At 42.2% G+C, this 18,100-nt stretch overlaps 1 long non-coding RNA gene across 1 annotated transcript in view; it reads left to right on the top strand.

The window, feature by feature from the left end:
• The first annotated feature begins 2,402 nt into the window (after window positions 1-2,402).
• Window positions 2,403-18,100, top strand: part of LOC142070584 (uncharacterized) — a 96,386-nt gene continuing 80,688 nt past the window's right edge. Inside the window, exon 1 of the long non-coding RNA XR_012666454.1 lies at window positions 2,403-2,770. This is a non-coding gene — a long non-coding RNA (uncharacterized LOC142070584). The remainder of the gene's footprint in view (window positions 2,771-18,100) is intronic.

The following is an 18,100-nucleotide window of genomic DNA, read 5'->3' as shown; positions in this document are numbered from 1 at the left end:
TCAAAATAATTTTCCTGAAACAAACAGCTTGTCTGAAACACGCTTAGGGACAGGAAGCTCTGGGCTTAAGTCAGAAGATGCTTGCTGCAAATTTCATCATGATCGGCCATTCACCTTCACATGTTGACATGTTACAAAGGCAGGAACAAACCCCTTGCGACACCAGTAGACACACAACTGCTGAGGAGGGGGAGGTGGCTGCTCCCCAGGCACATTCAGAGGATAATTATCCCCACAGACAGCCCAGCTTTGGACATTTCAGGCTGCAAGAGCAGTGCTCAAGTATGATTACCTGGCATCTTTCCTTGCTGTCAAGAAACAAATGTGCTGATGTAACCTTTGGGTGGGCTAGAGTTCACTTCATTTCTCATCTCCAGTGCCTTAAACAAACAAACAACCAACTCCCACAGAAAGTAGCTGGAGACCCAAAGTCCAGTCTCAAAGGATTTTCAGCAAGGATTGCACAGGGTCAACCTCCCCACAACCAAATCCCAAAAGAAACTAAAGAATTTAAATTTAATTAAATAACTTTATAAAATCTTATGATACAGAAACAAATAATCTAATTTTATAGCATAACATGGCTATTTTATAATCCAGAGACATTACCTTCACAATAAAGCATAAACATAAATAAAGAAAACAAATTAAAATCTGAACAGTTCAGTCCCCGCAGAAATACAGTGAGACGAAACTGAAAGTTCCCAAAGCTTAGGTTTTGTTCACCTAAGTCTCAGTTAGAGTCTTTGATCACCAAGTCTTATAGTCTGCTGAGTCTAAAACAACATCTTCCCTCCACTTGCTTGTAGGAATCTTCAGTTGGAATCCATGCAGACTCTTCCTTGGCTGAAATCACTGCTAGCCAGTCCGCTAACTGATTCACCAATCACTTAGTTAAGTGTATAGATTGAAAGAAAACCGCATTACAAGAAAATACAAAACCAAGAACAGCAAAATAGGAATGACTCTTTCCGCATTACTACCTTTAAAGAAAAAGTTGGTAAATCCAACTAGTTGAGACAATTTAACTAGAACAGTTTGGGTAAAATCAAAACATTCAAAGCATACAATTAAAATAGAAGTTATTTTTCCCTCCCACTTTCCCCTTACTATAATTAGCATTTCCCATGCTTCCTTGTTGAAGGGTTCACAAGATCACTGACCTGCTGCAAAATGCTTCAGAGTTAGGGACAACAGCCTGCTTCCTGCTCCTGGCCTCAGCTTCTCCCAACTCACACTTGACACGTGCTCTTCTGCAAAGCAGCTGCCCTAACTGCTTGTCTTCATGGAGTCTGCCTCCAGCTACAGGAAACCTATTGGAGCAGACCCAAAACTACCACACCCAATTCCAGAAGCTTCTGGATGTGGAGTGCTTAATCTGCCTAGCAACAATGACCCAGGCACAACTCACTCCTACCTCCCTCCAATGTGCCTCTTAAAGAGATATCTCCCTATTAGGCACATGGGTTACACTGTCACATCACAAATATTGTTTAAATAACACTTAAAACTTTCCCTTAATGGCAATATCCCAGTGTGGCCATTTATGTGTGTGTGTGTGTGTGTGTGTGTGTCTTTCCTTTGCCTACAATGGGTTTTGGGTCAGGATACTAGGTAGGGCCATATAGGCTTGTCAAGGTTCCTCCCCCACTCTGAACTCTAGGGTACAGATGTGGGGACCTGCATGAAAAAACCCCCTAAGCTTATCTTTACCAGCTTAGGTCAAAACTTCCCCAAGGTACAAAATATTACACCCGTTATCCTTGGAATGGCCGCTACCACCACCAAACTAATACTGGTTACTGGGGAAGAGCTGTTTGGATGCGTCTTTCCCCCCAAAATACTTCCCCAAAACCTTGCACCCCACTTCCTGGACAAGGTTTGGTAAAAAGCCTCACCAATTTGCCTAGGTGACTACAGACCCAGACCCTTGGATCTTAAGAACAATGAACAATCCTCCCAACACTTGCACCCCCCCTTTCCTGGGAAATGTTGGATAAAAAGCCTCACCAATTTTCATAGGTGACCACAGACCCAAACCCTTGGATCTGAGAACAATGAAAAAGCATTCAGTTTTTACAAGAAGACTTTTAATAAAAAAATAGAAGTAAATAGAAATAAAGAAATCCCCCCTGTAACATCAGGATGGTAGATATCTTACAGGGTAATTAGATTCAAAAACATAGAGAACCCCTCTAGGCAAAACCTTAAGTTACAAAAAAGATACACAGACAGAAATAGTTATTCTATTCAGCACAATTCTTTTCTCAGCCATTTAAAGAAATCATAATCTAACACATACCTAGCTAGATTACTTACTAAAAGTTCTACGACTCCATTCCTGTTCTGTCCCTGGCCAAGACCAGCATACAGACAGACACAGACCCTTTGTTTCTCTCCCTCCTCCCAGCTTTTGAAAGTATCTTGTCTCCTCATTGGTCATTTTGGTCAGGTGCCAGCGAGGTTACCTTTAGCTTCTTAACCCTTTACAGGTGAGAGGAGCTTTCCCCTGGCCAGGAGGGATTTCAAAGGGGTTTACCCTTCCCTTTATATTTATGACAAGGCTGTTACACACAAATGCAGATTCCTCTGTGAATGCCTTGACCTTACCAAATCTCCCCAGGGTTGCATTTTTCTAGGACCGTTTTCCCAGAACACCTTTTGAGGAGCTGCTGCTCCTTTACATGTGCAGATACAAGCAACTACTACCCTTAAGCAGCCATTTTATAGCTGAGTGTCTGCTGTGCTTTATCTCCTTCTCATCCAACTGGTAAGTAATCTTAGCTCCTGTTTACTTATTCTTTAATATTTCTGAGGGTGGCAGAGTCTCACAAAATTGAGTACTATGCATGAATTTAATTGAAGTGATGTTTAGTGTCTCAAATCCTTCCAACTTAATCCTTTGTATTTATCAAAACTATTTGTAAAAACCCTACAGTGCACATAAGCCCAAACCAATCTGAACAATTAGTAATCCAAAATTTATTATAGATCCAAGCTGCTAACATCCTTCATTTAATTACACTCTATATATTGACTTTAAGAGATTTTTTTTAAAGTTTGGTAGCTCATCTACTTTTGAGCCATCGTTAATTTGATCGTCCCTTCATTTGTTAATTAATGCACATACTTTCTCTGTAATACTACTTTCCCCTTTGACAAACTTTAAATGTTCATCTTAACCCCTGCAGTTTAGCATCAGCTCATTTATGCCAATGGTGAAAGATCAAGTTACAACACAATCAGAAAATCTTTCATGATGAATTAGAAAGATCTCCAAAAATATAATGCCCAAGAATAATCTAGAGATCATGCAACCACTGTAATGGCACTGTATTTGATGGAAACCAGTTCAAGCCAGAGGGTGCTGCACCCTCAGCACCCCTAGTTCCAGCATCTATATCTTATTATAAAAAACAGCTGTTATAAAACCCTAGACTACACAAAAGGTTCTGTATCTGACTGAAAATAGTTCTTAGACCAAGATGACCAGGCATTGTTTGAAACCCAAACATTGGAGCACTAGGTCATTGAATGTAAAATGAATTAAAAGTTGTAGAACTGATTTTTTTCATTGTCTACACTAGAGAAATGGAGAAAGCAAAGCACAGCCAGGCTGCAAGAGCAGTGCTGCAGAATAGAAAAACCTTTCCCTGCTGTGAAGAAACAGGCATAAACTGCACCACCACCACAAATATTGTTTAAATTACACTTAAAACTTCCTATTTTTTCCAACTCTCTAATTTTGTAGTGAATCGCAGTATCCCAATGTGGCCATTTTTTCTGCCATTTAATCCCACTTGTCTGTGGGAGTCTTTCCTTTGCCAACAGTAGACTTTGGGTCAGGTCCATAGGCTGTGACACGGAAACACCGATTCCTCTGTGAATGCCTGGATTTTACCAAATCTCCCCAGAGTGGGGCTGCACTTTTCTAGGACCTTTTTCCCAGATACCTTTTGAGGAGCGGCTGCCTCTTGACTGCTACCCTCAAGCAGCCATTTTGCAGATTTCTGCTGAATCTCCTCTTCCATCTGGAAAATATTCTTATCTCCTGTTGTACTTACTCTTTAACATTTCTGAGGGTGGCAGAGTCTCACAGACTTGAGTACAATCAGTGAATTTCATGGACGTGATGTTTACTCTATCAGATCCTTATAGTAACACACCAGAAACCTCCTTCCAACTTAATCCTTTGTATTTATCATAACTATATGTATAATCTCTTCAGTGAACATAAACCTAAGCCAATATGAACAATTTGTAAGATTTAGCTGCCAAAATTTGTTTGTTATAGATCTGCGCTGCTAACATCCATAATTTAATTATACTGTAGATGGTGATTCTTTTTAAAGGTACAGACAGTTAATAAAAAAAATTAAATAAATAGATTGGGCTATTTTGGAGCTAGTTTTTAAGTGACTGTGGACTATTGATTCAGTAGACAATAGCCCCGGGAATCATGGTTAAAGTTGCTCCCCCCATCAAAATCTGAAATGGTGCGCCTGTGGTCCGGTGCCAGAATTGGAATGTGTGCGCAGTTTATCGCCTCCTCCACAGTTAGGGAAACCCATTTCTGCAAAGCCATCTACAATTTCACGCACACATTGCCAAGAGTCATGGTCTTTCGCAGCAGGATGCAATTAATGGCCTTACACACTTGCGTTAACGCAGCCCCAACGATCAACTTCCCCACTGTTTGGCGATCAACCGGTAGCAGTCTGGAGTTGCCAGCTTCCATACTGCGATTGCCCCGCGCTTCTCCACTGAGATAGCAACTCTCATTTGGGTCTCCTGGTGCTGCAGGGCTGGGGCGAGCTCAGCATACAGTTCCAGGAAGGTGGCTTTCTTCATCCAAAAGTTCTTCAGCCACTGCTTGTCATCCCAGACTTGCATAACGATGCAATCCCACCACTCTGTGCTACTTTCCCGAGCCCAAAAACAACATTCTACTGTGTTCAGCCCCTCCATGAATGCCAAAAGCAATCTAATATTACTGCTTTCCATGTTGGACATCATGTCAGGCAACTGTGCCTGCCATTGCCTTTGTAACTTCAAGAATAATTCCACTGCCACTCGTGATGTGCTACGGAGAGCTAGCAGAGCAGTGGAGAGCAGTGCAGGATCCATTCCTGCATATAGATGTGGCAGGGAAAGCAGAAAACAAGGGACTTTGAAAAATGCCATGAACTGAAGACGGAAGCATATGGAATGGTGGGACAGAAAGCAGTGCATCACAGGGCATTGAGCCTGGACCCATGATGTGCTGTGATCCCCTCCATCTTCCCACAAGTCCTAGAGGAAGAGGGGGGAGAGCTGCACTGTGGGATAGCTACCCACAGTGTACTATTCTCATTGGCGATGCAAGTGCCATAAGTGTGAACACACTATGTCGCCAATGGAAGACAATATGAACACACAACAGCGGTTTTCTTTAAGTGCTTTTTTATCAGTGACAAAGCCCTTGGCGAAAAAACTTCCAGTGTAGACATACCCTTAAAATGCTACGTTTTGCTCTATATATCAAGAAGTTAGTTGACATGATCAAAGAACTGCGAGCTGGCAAGGTGTAATAAAGCAGCCTTTGGCGGGACACTACTGAAAGTATTAATTCAGGACAAATTGCTTAGAACAGGGCTGTCACAGCCTAAGACTGGGGTTTCTTCACTACTAAGGCACACCAAACCAGCCAAACAGAGAGGACTTCAGTTTCATCCCACTGGCTAACCAGAGGTCATACAAGCAATTCCCTCAGACACTCCAGTTTCGCAGTATCACCACCAGCGCCACTCCTTATGGGAATGAATGGTTATGAAAACCAATACCCCAGTAAAAGAAAAGAAGTTCTCCTGATCCCAAAGGACTGAACCCCAGACCCAGGTCAATATACCAGTTAGATCTTACCCAGAAATCACGCTGTTGCCAATCGTTTAGAACCTAAAATCTAAAGGTTTATTCGTAAAAAGAAAGAAATATAGATGAAAGTTAAAATTGGATAAATGGGATTAATTATATACAGTAATGGCAAAGTTCTTCGTTCAGGCTTGTAGCAGTGATGGAATAAACTGCTGGCTTAAGTAAGTCTCTGAAATACATCCACAGCCTGGATGGGTCATTCAGTCCATCGTTCAGAGATTTAGTTTATAGCAAAGTTCCTCCAGAGGTAAGAAGCAGGATTGAAGACAAGATGGAGAAGATGCAGCTGCCTTTTATAGTCTCTTGCCATGTGGCCTGTGCTTCCTTTGTTTCAAACACAAGCTGCACACCACATGGCTTGAAAGCCTTTAGGGTTCTCTCCATAGGCATGTCTCTGCATGCCTTGCTGAGTCATAAAGTGTATCTGCCTTCTCTTAAGGGGTCAGTTGTATAGCTGATGGTCCTTAATGGGCCATCAAGCAGGCTAGGCAGTGCTGATGCCAAACTGTCTGGGGTGTCACCCAGAAGCATAGCACAAGTTTGAAATACAGACAGTATAGAGCCAATACTTATAACTTTAAATACAAAAATGATACACACATACAAACAGCATAATCATAACCAACAAATTACAACCTTTTCATAGACACCTTACTTGACCTCCCTTGTACAAGGTTTGGTGCAACTATAGGACCTTGGGTGCAACAATGATTTATACAGTCACAGTTCATGTCAGTAATGTCATACAAGGTCCCATGCCCAGATGGCTCATGGGAAACTTCTATAAGCATTTTCTTCTTGCTTCTGTGAACTGATGCTTAGTATATGCAATGTTGCTAGAACAGTGAATTTAGCAATGTCAAATGACAGTGACAACGAACCAGTGAATTCCTCCTTCCGATAATTAACATGTAAAGGTACTGTTTATGCTGATGGCCAGTCATCTTTATTTAGGTCCCAAAACTAAACTGCATGCCATCCTTGTAAGGTAGGCAATTTAACCATGTTTCAGTTCTGTATCCCAATTGTATTAAGGTCTCAGATGTCCTATCTGAATTTAGCAATAGTTGGGGCCAGCTAGAAGTATGCATCTGTTACCTGCATTTGTGATTTTGAGCCTAGGATGTACGTGATTTTAACTTTATTTCCATTGTAGTCCTAGAAGCTGAGCAATAATTATTAAAAAGGGAAAGAAGAATGTTATTTTTATCCTGATAATATTATAGAAGAATGGAGAAATTAGGGAAGTGTAAAATACTCTATATTACTATATGCCACATATCCAAAGTCGGATTTGGTTATGCCATTGAAAGGCACAACAGAATGCCCGAGTTTTGAAAAATCCAAAGCTGAGCTATCTCAGTCCATCTCTGTGTATATGCTCAGCAAGGCAAAAATACAGCCCACATGCACTTCCTGTGAACAGAAGAAGAACAGAACTGTTTATAGTAAGGCCTTGAATATATAGCCAAATCATCGTCAGCAGAACATGGCCAATGCTCAAATAGCGTCTGAGTTAACTACTGTAAAACTCAGCAAAGGAAGAAGAAAAGGAAATGAGATCTTCAACCATGTCAGACTTTTAAAAAAATTGTAAAGTAAAAATAGATCTGAAAAGGAAGGCTTATGTCTCTGAGCTTAAAAAGGAGGTGATCTCATTAGACGAATGAGTGACTGATCAGGAGGTGGGCCAGAATGACACTGCCATGAAGAAGGATGAGAGAAAAGAAAAAAATTAAATGGAAACTTGACAGACTCAAAAACTGGGAGAAATGTCAAGGAGACTGGAATGCTGAATACATTCAAGAAACACCCTGGAAAATGAGCCGTGACTATAGTTTGTCTTCCTAGAAAATAGATTGGCCTAGTGTATACGTTCCAGTGAACATGGAATTTTTCAAAGGGATTTTAAAAAATTGAAATTGAAACTAAGCAGACTAAGGCCCCCAGATCTGGCACCAACTGAGGTCAGGCTGAGAAACTGCAGGTGCATTTATTTGTAGGAAAAAGCAGGATCTGTAGTCTTCATAGGCTGTTTTTGCATATTAAATAGGAGGGTGATTATTTTAGAATTGCTTTTGGCCCAGAAGTCACATTTTGTGCACTTCTATACTTCAGAATAGTTCCAGAGGAAGATGCACTTGTTTGTTTAATGAAAGTCATTCTGTGATTGGACAGTGGTTAGGGGAGAAGTTGTAAATTGTTTTTAATGCATTGAATTTTCTTGGTATAAATAGCTCCAGGAAGCATATGCAGCCAAAACTTTGCTTTGCTATTGCATATTTCTTACATGAGATGATAACCCATCATTATGTCACATTTATCATCATTGGATTAAACAAGGAAATTAAAGTTTTATTTTCTCTCTCTGATCATGAAATCTTAGAAAACAATACAAGTCCTTACAAGCACGTTTTATTCTCCTTGTCCCCTTTTCTCTTTCTAAATGGGTTCCATAATGGCACCTGCTGGTAATTACTAGATTTCAACATTGCTTCAAACTTCACAGTAGAATCAGCCCACTCGGAGTACGATCTCATTGTTGTAAACTGATTCCGTAGTACAAAGATCATGTCAAGTTGTGTCCTTTTGTTTTTAATTCCCCCCCCCCGCCCCGGGGGGGGGGGCAATTTGTTCCAATTAGTGTCTCAGAAAGCAATTATTGCTGTACACTACTCTTATTGTTATTCCAGTCTGGACTAGTTGACTCAAAATCACAGAATCCCGTGTGTAATGGAACATACATGCTAGTCCAGCACATTTTCTGTAAAGAATATCTATTGTTAGGGTTCATTTTCCTCTGTTTTTTTAATAAAGTCTTTCTTTGCTCTCAGATTCCTCTTATCTACGGTGTAGAGGAAGTTATTTTAAAAGCTAGCCTTTCCCTGTGAAATTGTGTAGGTACCTAATGTATAGGAGCAAAAATACTCAAAATAATGTATTTGGATGATTTATCTTTCTTTGTTCTCTCTGGACCAGATTCTACTCGCTTACTAACATTGATGAACACCTCATTCCGCAAGTGGGCCCACTGACTTCAGTTGGACTACTCATGGAGTACTGTATTCTTTAAACATACTCCAGTTGGGTTTTGTCCCCATTTTCTTGAGTAAAGAACACTCCATCACAGGAACTGTCCATATGTCAAATTTTCTCTAGCAATGTAAAAAATGAGAGAAGAATTATGAACTTAGCTGATTCTGTGTCACAACTTTAAAAATCAAGATGTAACATTGAAGAGAGGTTAGCTACTCTGCAAAAAACAGCTTCTGAATGGAAAACCTTCATGATGTTGTTGAGAACAAAAATAATCTCTCTGGAACTTTATTTTTGACGTTTAACTTTGCTGACCATGAACAACTTCTTTCAAGACAGAGGCTGTATATTTCAATGCAGAGCTAATGATGGTTAAGAGACTTATGCCTGTTTTCCATATAAATGATTATGAAAAATATGATTGCAGAAATACAGCTGCTTATCTATTATCTGAAACTGTGTAATACTGCAGATTTTAATTGCCTGAAGTTGCATTTGCCCATAATTTCTTTGGCTGATAACAATGTTTAAAGTTATTTTGTACATATCAAGTAATGAGAATTCCACTAACTGAACTACAGTTTATTCATATTGGACCCTTTCCCATAAATACTTACCAGGAAAGATTACTAAAGAAACCACAAACGATGGCATTTCAGAGCAGTCATTTATGAAAAGGTAAACAATATGCATCTAATGTTCTGTGCATTTTATACCAGTCTGGAGGACCTGGTGTCCTTTCATCAACAGCTGGGACAGAACCATATTCCCTTTCATTTTCTTTTTCCATTGAAGCTGGAATCTTTCTGTGGAATATTTTCCTTAAATGCAGATTTTAAGTGAGTCATTGGGTTGTCAAACATGCTGCTTCCAGCAGCTTTATGAGTGAAAGGGGTTCCAAACACAGAATGTGATCCAAAATTCATTGAGATCAATGGAAAGATTCGCATTGACTGCAAAGGGCTTTGGATCAGGCCAATAGTGAGTTAGTAGAAAGGACAATTACATGAAATAAAGAGTGTGGTCTTCTGAACAGAGCCAGATTTTGTATATTGACTCCAGAGGAAGAGATTTGGATTCATCAGAGAAGATGTTTCACCTGAGTCATGGATCAAAAATTCATAGGTTCCAAATGTCACAAATGGCATCTGGCAACCCAAAAGTTAACCTCAACAAGGGATTTGGTGATTTATTATTAGGGGACTAATGTGCCCATTATAAGAACATAAGAATGCCCATACTGTGTCAGACCAATGGTCCAGTATCCTGTCTTCCGACAGTGGCCAATGCCAGGTGCTTCAGAGGGAATGAACAAAACAGGTAATCATCAAGTGGTCCATCCCCTTTCGCCCATTCCCAGCTTCTGGCAAACAGAGGCTAGGGACACTTCAGAGCATGGTTTTGCATCCCTGCCCATTCTGGCTAATAGCCATTGATGGACCTATCCTCCATGAACTTATCTAGTTCTTTTTTGAACCTTGTCATAGTCTTGGCCTTCACAACTTCCTCTGGCAAAGAGTTCCACAGGTCGATTGTGCATTGTGTGAAGAAATACTTCCTTTTGTTTGTTTTAGACGTGCTGCCTATCAATTTCATTTGGCGACCTCTAATTCTTGTGTTATGAGAAGGAGTAAATAACACTTCCTTATTTACTTTCTCCACACCAGTCATGATTTTATAGACCTCTATCTTATCCCCCCTTAGTCGTCTCTTTTCCAAGCTGAAAAATCCCAGTCTCATTAATCTCTCCTCATATGGCAGCCATTCTATACGCCTAATAATTTTTGTCGCCCTTTTCTGAACCTTTTCCGATTCCAATATATCTTTTTTTGAGATGGGGTGACCACATCTGCACGCAGCATTCAAGATGTGGGCATACCATGGCTTTATATAAAGGCAATATGATATTTTCTATCTTATTATCTCTCTCTTTCCTAATGATTCCCAACACTGTTAGCTTTTTTGACTGCTGCTGCACATTGTGTGGATGTTTTTACAGAACTATCCACAATGATTCCAAGATCTCTTCCTTGAGTGGTAATGGCTAATTTAGACCCTATCGTTTCATATGTACAGTTGGGATTATGTTTTCCAATGTGCATTACTTTGTATTTATCTACATTTAATTTCATCTGCCATTTTGTTGCCCAGTCACCCAGTTTGTGTGAGAACTCTTCACAGTCTGCTTTTGGCCTTAACTATCTTGAGAAGTTTTGTATCATCTGCAAATTTAGCTACTTCACTGTTTAACCCTTTTTCCAGATAATTTATGAATATATTGAACAGTACTGGTCCCAGTACATACCCTTGGGGGACACTACTATTTAATGTGTCTGATAATTCTGTTCTTTAGTATAGTTTCAACCAATTTACCTGGTACTAAAGTTAGGCTTACTGGCCTGTAACTGCCGGGATCGCTTCTGCATCACCATGGGTGGTGGGCATCTTGGACAGGGAAAGTCTGAGCCTCCCCAAACAGCCTGGGGTGGCCCTGCCCACGCTCCACCACCAGACCCCCTCCTGCCGGCTGCTGTTCTCTTTGTGGCTCAGAGGCTGAGGCAGGCAGGCTGGATGCCGCAGTGCGCACAAGACCCCCAGGCTGGGGCCACGCCGTGCTGCACTGCCCAACATCCTGGCACTCAGACTGCACTGGCCACCTAGTGCTCCGAGGCTGAGGGTGCTCCAGCCACGCCGCCTCCCTGCCCAGTGCTGTGGTTGCGGGCTCCCTGACCATGCCGCCTGCCTGTCCACCCAGTGCTGGGGCTAGGGGCCCATGGAGGTGTGTGGGGGCAGAAGGGGTGGGGCTGGGGCCTAGCCTCTCCCAAGGGCGCATTCACCTGCTGCCCATGGGTGTCACATTAGCTATCCTCCAGTCGTCTAGTACAGAAGCGGATTTAAATGATAGGTTACATACCACAGTTATCAGGGTAGCAGCCGTGTTAGTCTGTATTCTCAAAAAGAAAAGGAGTACTTGCGGCACCTTAGAGACTAACAAATTTATTTGAGCATAAGCTTTCGTGAGCTACAGCTCACTTCATCGGATGCATCTGGTCCTGGTGACTTACTGCTGTTTAATTTATCAATTTGTTTCAAAATTTCCTCTATTGACACCTCAATCTGGAACAATTCCTCAGATTTATAATTTAAAAAGAATGGCTCAGATTTGGGAATCTTACTCACACCCTCAGCTATGAAGACTCAGGCAAATAATTCATTTAGTTTCTCCACAATGGCCTTATCCTTTAGCATCTCAGTTGTCCAGTGGTCCTACTAGTTGTTTCGCAGGCTTCCTGCTTCTGATGTAGTTAACATTTTTTTTGCTGTTACTTTTCGAGTCTTTGGCTAGCTGTTCTTCTAATTCTTTTGGCCGTCCTAATTATATTTTTACACTTCACTTGCCAGAGGTTGTGCTCCTTTCTATTTTTCTTAATAGGATTGAACTTCCTTTTTAAAGGATGCCCTTTTGCCTGTACCTGCTTCTTTTACTTTGTTGTTTAGCTATAGTGGCACTTTTTTGGTTTTCTTACTATGTTTTTTAATTTGGGGTATGCAGTAACTCCTCACTTAAAGTCGTCCTGGTTAACGTTGTTATGTTGCTGATCAATTAGGGAACATGCTCGTTTAAAGTTGCACAATGTTCCCTTATAACGTTGTTTGGCAGCCGCCTGCTTTGTGCACTGCTTGCAGAAAGAGCAGCCGGTTGGAGCTAGCTGGTAGGGAACCAGGGTGGACCGGCAGCTCCCCACTCCCCTAAGTTCCCTGTGTGGCAGCTGCCCAGCAGGTTATCAATTGCTGGCAGGTCAGCTGTCCCTCCCCACACTGCTGTTTACTGCTCCTGCCCTCTGTCTTGGAGCTGCTCCCGGGAGCCTCCTGCTTGCTGGGCGGGGGAAGAGGGGTGCTAATGTCAGGGCGTCCCCCTCCCTATCCCCCTGCACCTTATCTCCACAGAGCAGGGGGAGACATGACAGGGCTCAGGACGGAGGGAGCTTGCTGGCAGCAGCTGCTGTCTCAACTTGCTGCTCTACTTAAAAAGGCAATGTACTTACAGTGGGGTCAGGGTACTTAAAGGGGCAATGCTTGTCACACACAAACACACACACACACAGTGTCTCTGTCGCTCTCTGCCATGCTGTCTCCCCTCCCTCCATTCGTGCTGCCTTATAGAGTGTGAGGCTACATTAACAATAACATGTTAACCCTTGACGAGTTACTAAACATTAAATTATGGTGTCTTTAAAAAGTTTTCATACAACTTGCAGGGATTTCATTTTTGACACTGTATCTTTTAATTTCTGTTTAACCAACTTCCTCATTTTTGTGTAGTTCCCCTTTCTGAAATTAAATGCTACCATAATGGGCTGCTTTGATGTTCTCCCCCATAGAGGGATGTTAAATTTTACTATGTTATGGTCACTATTACCAGCTATATTCACCTCATAGACCAGATCCTGTGCTCCACTTAGGCCTAAATCAAGAATTGCCTCTCCTCTTGTGGGTTCAGGACTAGCTGCACCAAGAAGCAGTCATTTAAGGTGTCAAGAAACTTTATCTCTGCATCCCATCCTGAGGTGACTTGTCAATATGGGGGTAGTTGAAATCCCGTATTATTACTGAGTTTTTTATTTTTATAGCCTCTCTAATCTCCCTGAGCATTTCAGTCACTATCACCGTCCTGGTCAGGTGGTCAGTAATGTATCCCTACTGCTATATTCTTATTATTCGAGCATGGAATTACTATCCATAGAGATTCTATGGTACAGTTTGGTTTATTTAAGATTTTTACTTCATTTGACACGATGCTTTTTCATATATAGTGCCACTCCCCCACCAGTAAGACCTATTCTGTCCTTCCAATATATTTTGTACCCTGATATTACTGTGAACTATCTAAACTGTTCAATATATCAACTATGGTAACGTATACCTTCAAGGAAGCAGAATGAAAGGTTCTGTGGGTGTCAGGCTCTGTGTTCTAGGTGGTCAGTCTGGCAGTTGGAGCGGTGGCTGAGGCCAGACAGAGTCAGGACCAAGCTGAGCACAGTGCTGAAACCAGGGTCTGGAGACAAGCTGTGAGTCAGAACCCTGGTCAGAGTCCGTAGACAAGCCAAATCAGGATTATAGTCAAGAGTCTGGATGCAGGCTGAAAGTTGAAGCCAGGTTGGAGTTGGTCCAAGGGTCTGGAGGGTCAAGAAAGAGGTGCAGGACTGGAACTAGTCACAAATAGGGTGGGAGCAGAGTCAGAACAGGGTACAGAGGAGGCTGAAGCAGGTTGGAACAAGACTCAGCCAGGGCTGGGGTAGAAACAGGGACAGGATCAAGGGCAGACTGGAAGTCTAGGGAATCTGGAACACCGTGAGGTAGCAGGAGGGTTCCTAGCTGAGTGGAGCTGTTTCACAGACTAACTTGTGGCTCTGGTGGTTAGGGTGAAATATCTGTGCCCTGGGTCATCTGACTCAGGCTTTGACCTGAGTAGCATGCAGCATGCCTGAGGGTTGAGTCACTGCAGGTTTTGCTGGAGGGGTGAGTCACTGTAGCTCAGTGAGCAGCCCTGGTCCATCTGCGGGCTTGCTTCACCATAGGAATCTTGTCTGAGTTTCCTTACTTTTGAGCAATTATCTCAAGTGTACTTGGAGGTAACAATTTTTGTCTATAATTATTGCATTGCACACATGGGTTATGATAAAGTGCATGGGATTCATAGCAATTACAATTAGATGGGATAAGGCTGTCTAATCCAAAACATTCTCAGCGTGGTTATAGCTGTGCTTATTATCACTTAAGGATTAATTATATTTAAAGCTACAGGTTAGTTTTTTAAATTTTAAAAAGTAAATTTTCTAATGAGGAATCACCTCACCCACCACTTAAATTTAACTGTCTCTGGGGTAGAATGTGGCAGCTGTCTAACAGTGTGTACTAAGAATACACAACAGATCAGATCAAGAAATGAATACTGTATCCATTTGAAAAGACAGCATCTTGAATAGTGCAGTGCTTCCTAGCAACCTGCTGGAGGATTTGTCTGATGACTCATAGGGAAGAGTGCAACCTATTGAGTCACCAACGCCACTCTATGCAGCCCTCTGTTTTCCTTGGAGGGTTCCCAACTAAGTACTGAGCAGGCTCAACCCCGCTTATTTTAGAAGATCTGATAAGTTCATAGGCCAATGTGGTATGGATTTAGAATACATTTCTGAAAATATGCTATCTTTATGTCCTATTTATCCTCAGTCAAATAGCTGCACTGCAATCACTGACGTTCTTTATTATTGCCTAGACTAGAGCCAGGGATTAACAGACAGAAAATATTCTCAGCATTTTAACCTGGTACTGTGGGTGGGTTATGGGAGATGATTAAAGGGCAGTAAAAGAATTGAAACCAAATAACAGTTTGGAAGAAACAAAGATTTCTAGAACTTGATCACTGAAAGCTGCCCAAATTTTGCTTCTGCAAATTAAAAATTTGAAAGATCTCATCAAGAAAGGAAAATTTTCAGTGATCTTAGTACACAACAGTTACAGAATTAAAGTGGTTTTGTTTTTTATTCACTTGCCCCTAGATTTCCACCAAGTGCTTGTATCGGGAATCCGATTTATGCATCACTAGAATTTTACATTATGTGTTATACTCATGACAGTGTTTTTATATGGGCTGGTTTGATCAGCAGCTTTTTCTATTATATTAATAAAGTACAGAAGTAAATATTTTCCTGTACATTGTTAAAAGTTTGGAGACATCAATCCACTGTATGGAACAGGAATTGTCTAGTGTATTGCTGTCACATTTACCTTTGTGTTTTCTCTTTAGACCTAAATCCAAACATCTTAATGGGACTACTGATGGAGTAACACACTTTTCATAGTGAAGAGAGGTGGCAGAGTCTGCTTTGTATTAACCATCAACAAGTCAAAATAAAAGGAACCTAATACAACGACCCTCCCATCTTTTTTTCCTTCCCCACAGAAATGATACAGTTACCATAGTATCGGATGCCATAAGAGGCACCAATTAAACCACTGTCTCATAAGAAAGCCAGTTTGTTGCAGCAAGCAAGGAGACATGTTCCCCTAGAAGAGTAATAAGGCTTTGAAATTATCTGGTATAAAATGCTGTTGACTTACATAATGCTGGGAATGTGGGAAGTCATAGATTCAGTTGGAGAAAAGTTGGTGAGATAGGAGCCGAGTTTAATTATCTGAAGATGTAATACATTAATTGGGCTCTGTGGCCTTACAATTAATTATACTTGTATAATGTGTGCTTGGAATGATTAAAAACAATGTTGTTATACACACATATACGGGGATGTTGCAGACTGCGGGGAACAACAGTGTTTGAATATTTCAATGCCTAATAGATAATACTTTCTTTGATGCTGAAAATATTTACCAGTAAATACATTAAAAAATGTTAAGCTTTCCTGACCAACACATCACTGCGGACCTTGGACAACTCTGCCAGCACACACACTAGCTGCCTTGCTTTTCTGGAATGTTTCAGCTGCGTTTCTTTTAAGATATAACAATTTTTGCTTGCAAATGGTATTTTCCTAACTTGGTCAGTCTACATACACTGGCTACATCACAAGAGGAAACTTCTCTAGCTTGAATACTGACTTTCCCCTTACAGTCACTGCCATGGAGAAAAATATTTAAGCAATAGAAGGTGAGAGATGCATATGAAACAAAATATCGTGCCTAGAAAGAATAAATAAAAGGAAAAGGACCAGACTTGTCAGATCCATTGCAAGATACCCCCATCTGGATACCAGGGAGAGGCAAACTAATAGAAGGTGACACTACTCACTAGTAAACAACATGCTTCATCAACCTACCTACTAGATCAGGGGTGGGCAACTTTTTTGCCCGAGGGCTACATCTGGGTATGGAAATTGTATGGGGGCCATGAATGCTCATGAAACTGGGGGTTGGGATGCAGGAGGGGGTGAGAGCTCTGGCAGGGGGTTGGGGTGTGGGTGGGTGTGTATGTGAGGTCTCCGGCTGGGGGTGCAAGCTCTGGGGTAGGGATCAGGGGTTGGGGGTGCACAAGGGTACTCCAGGCTGGGCCCAAAGGGTTCAAAGGGCAGGAGGGGGATTAGGACTGCGGCAGGGGTGCAGGAGGGGCTCAGGGGTGCAGGCTCCAGGCGGCACTTTCCACAAGCAGCTCCAGGAAGCAGCGGCATGTCCCCCCTTCATCTCCTCCATGGAGGCGTGGCCAGGCAGCTATATGCCCTGCCCCATCCGCAGGCGCCACTCCTGCAGCTCCCATTGGCCATGGTTCCTGGCCAGTGGGAGCTGCAGGGGTGGTACTTGGGGCAGGGGCAGCGTGCAGCGCCCCCTGGCTGCCCCTATGTGTAGGAGCCAGAGGGAGAACATGCCGCTGCTTCCAGGAGCCATGCAGAGCCACAGCATACACAGAGCAGGTCAAGCCCCCAACCCCGCTCCCCAGCTGAAGCACTGGAGCAGGGAAAGCCCCGGATTCTGCTTCCTGGCAGGAGCTCGAGGGCCAGATTAAAACAACTGAAGGGCTGGATGCAGCACCCAGGCTGTAGTTTGCACACCCCTGTACTAGATGGTTTAAACTTCTTGCTAAAGTCAGGCAACTCTAAGGACAAGTAGCTATTTTTCCACTCACAGAAACAGGAGACTGAAGTCTGTGACTCTTGAGGCCCCATGCTGTGTCTGTTCAGAGAAAGGTACTACACCTGAATTGTCTGCATGAGGTTGGTAGTCATTATTTGCAGTCACCATATGTCTGACATACTTTAGAGCTTAGAAAACAGCTTCCCCTAATAGTGGTACTGTGAGCGACGAGCATTGCAGGGTGACCAGATGTCCCATTTTTAAAAGGGACAGTCCCGTTTTTGAGGACTTTTTCTTATATAGCACCTATTACCTCTCACCCCCTGTCCCGTTTTTTCACAGTTGCTATCTGGTAATCCTAGAGCACTGTCAGGTACAGCTCAGAACTCAAAATAAATTCAGTGAATGATCCTGATGCAGGACACCAGGCCTGGATCTACAAAAGTGTTTAGTGAAATAAATGGGTGTTAGGTACCTAATCCCTTTTGGAGATTTGGACCCAGAAGGCTAAAGAGGGGAAGCAATGCTCGGACAAGAAGTCTTTGACTTTTGTGGTCCTCTTGGCCAA

This window comes from Caretta caretta, chromosome 1 (genome assembly GCF_965140235.1).
Source record: "Caretta caretta isolate rCarCar2 chromosome 1, rCarCar1.hap1, whole genome shotgun sequence".
Classification (NCBI taxonomy): Eukaryota; Metazoa; Chordata; order Testudines; family Cheloniidae; genus Caretta; species Caretta caretta.
This window is presented reverse-complemented; position numbering and strand designations above follow the sequence as displayed.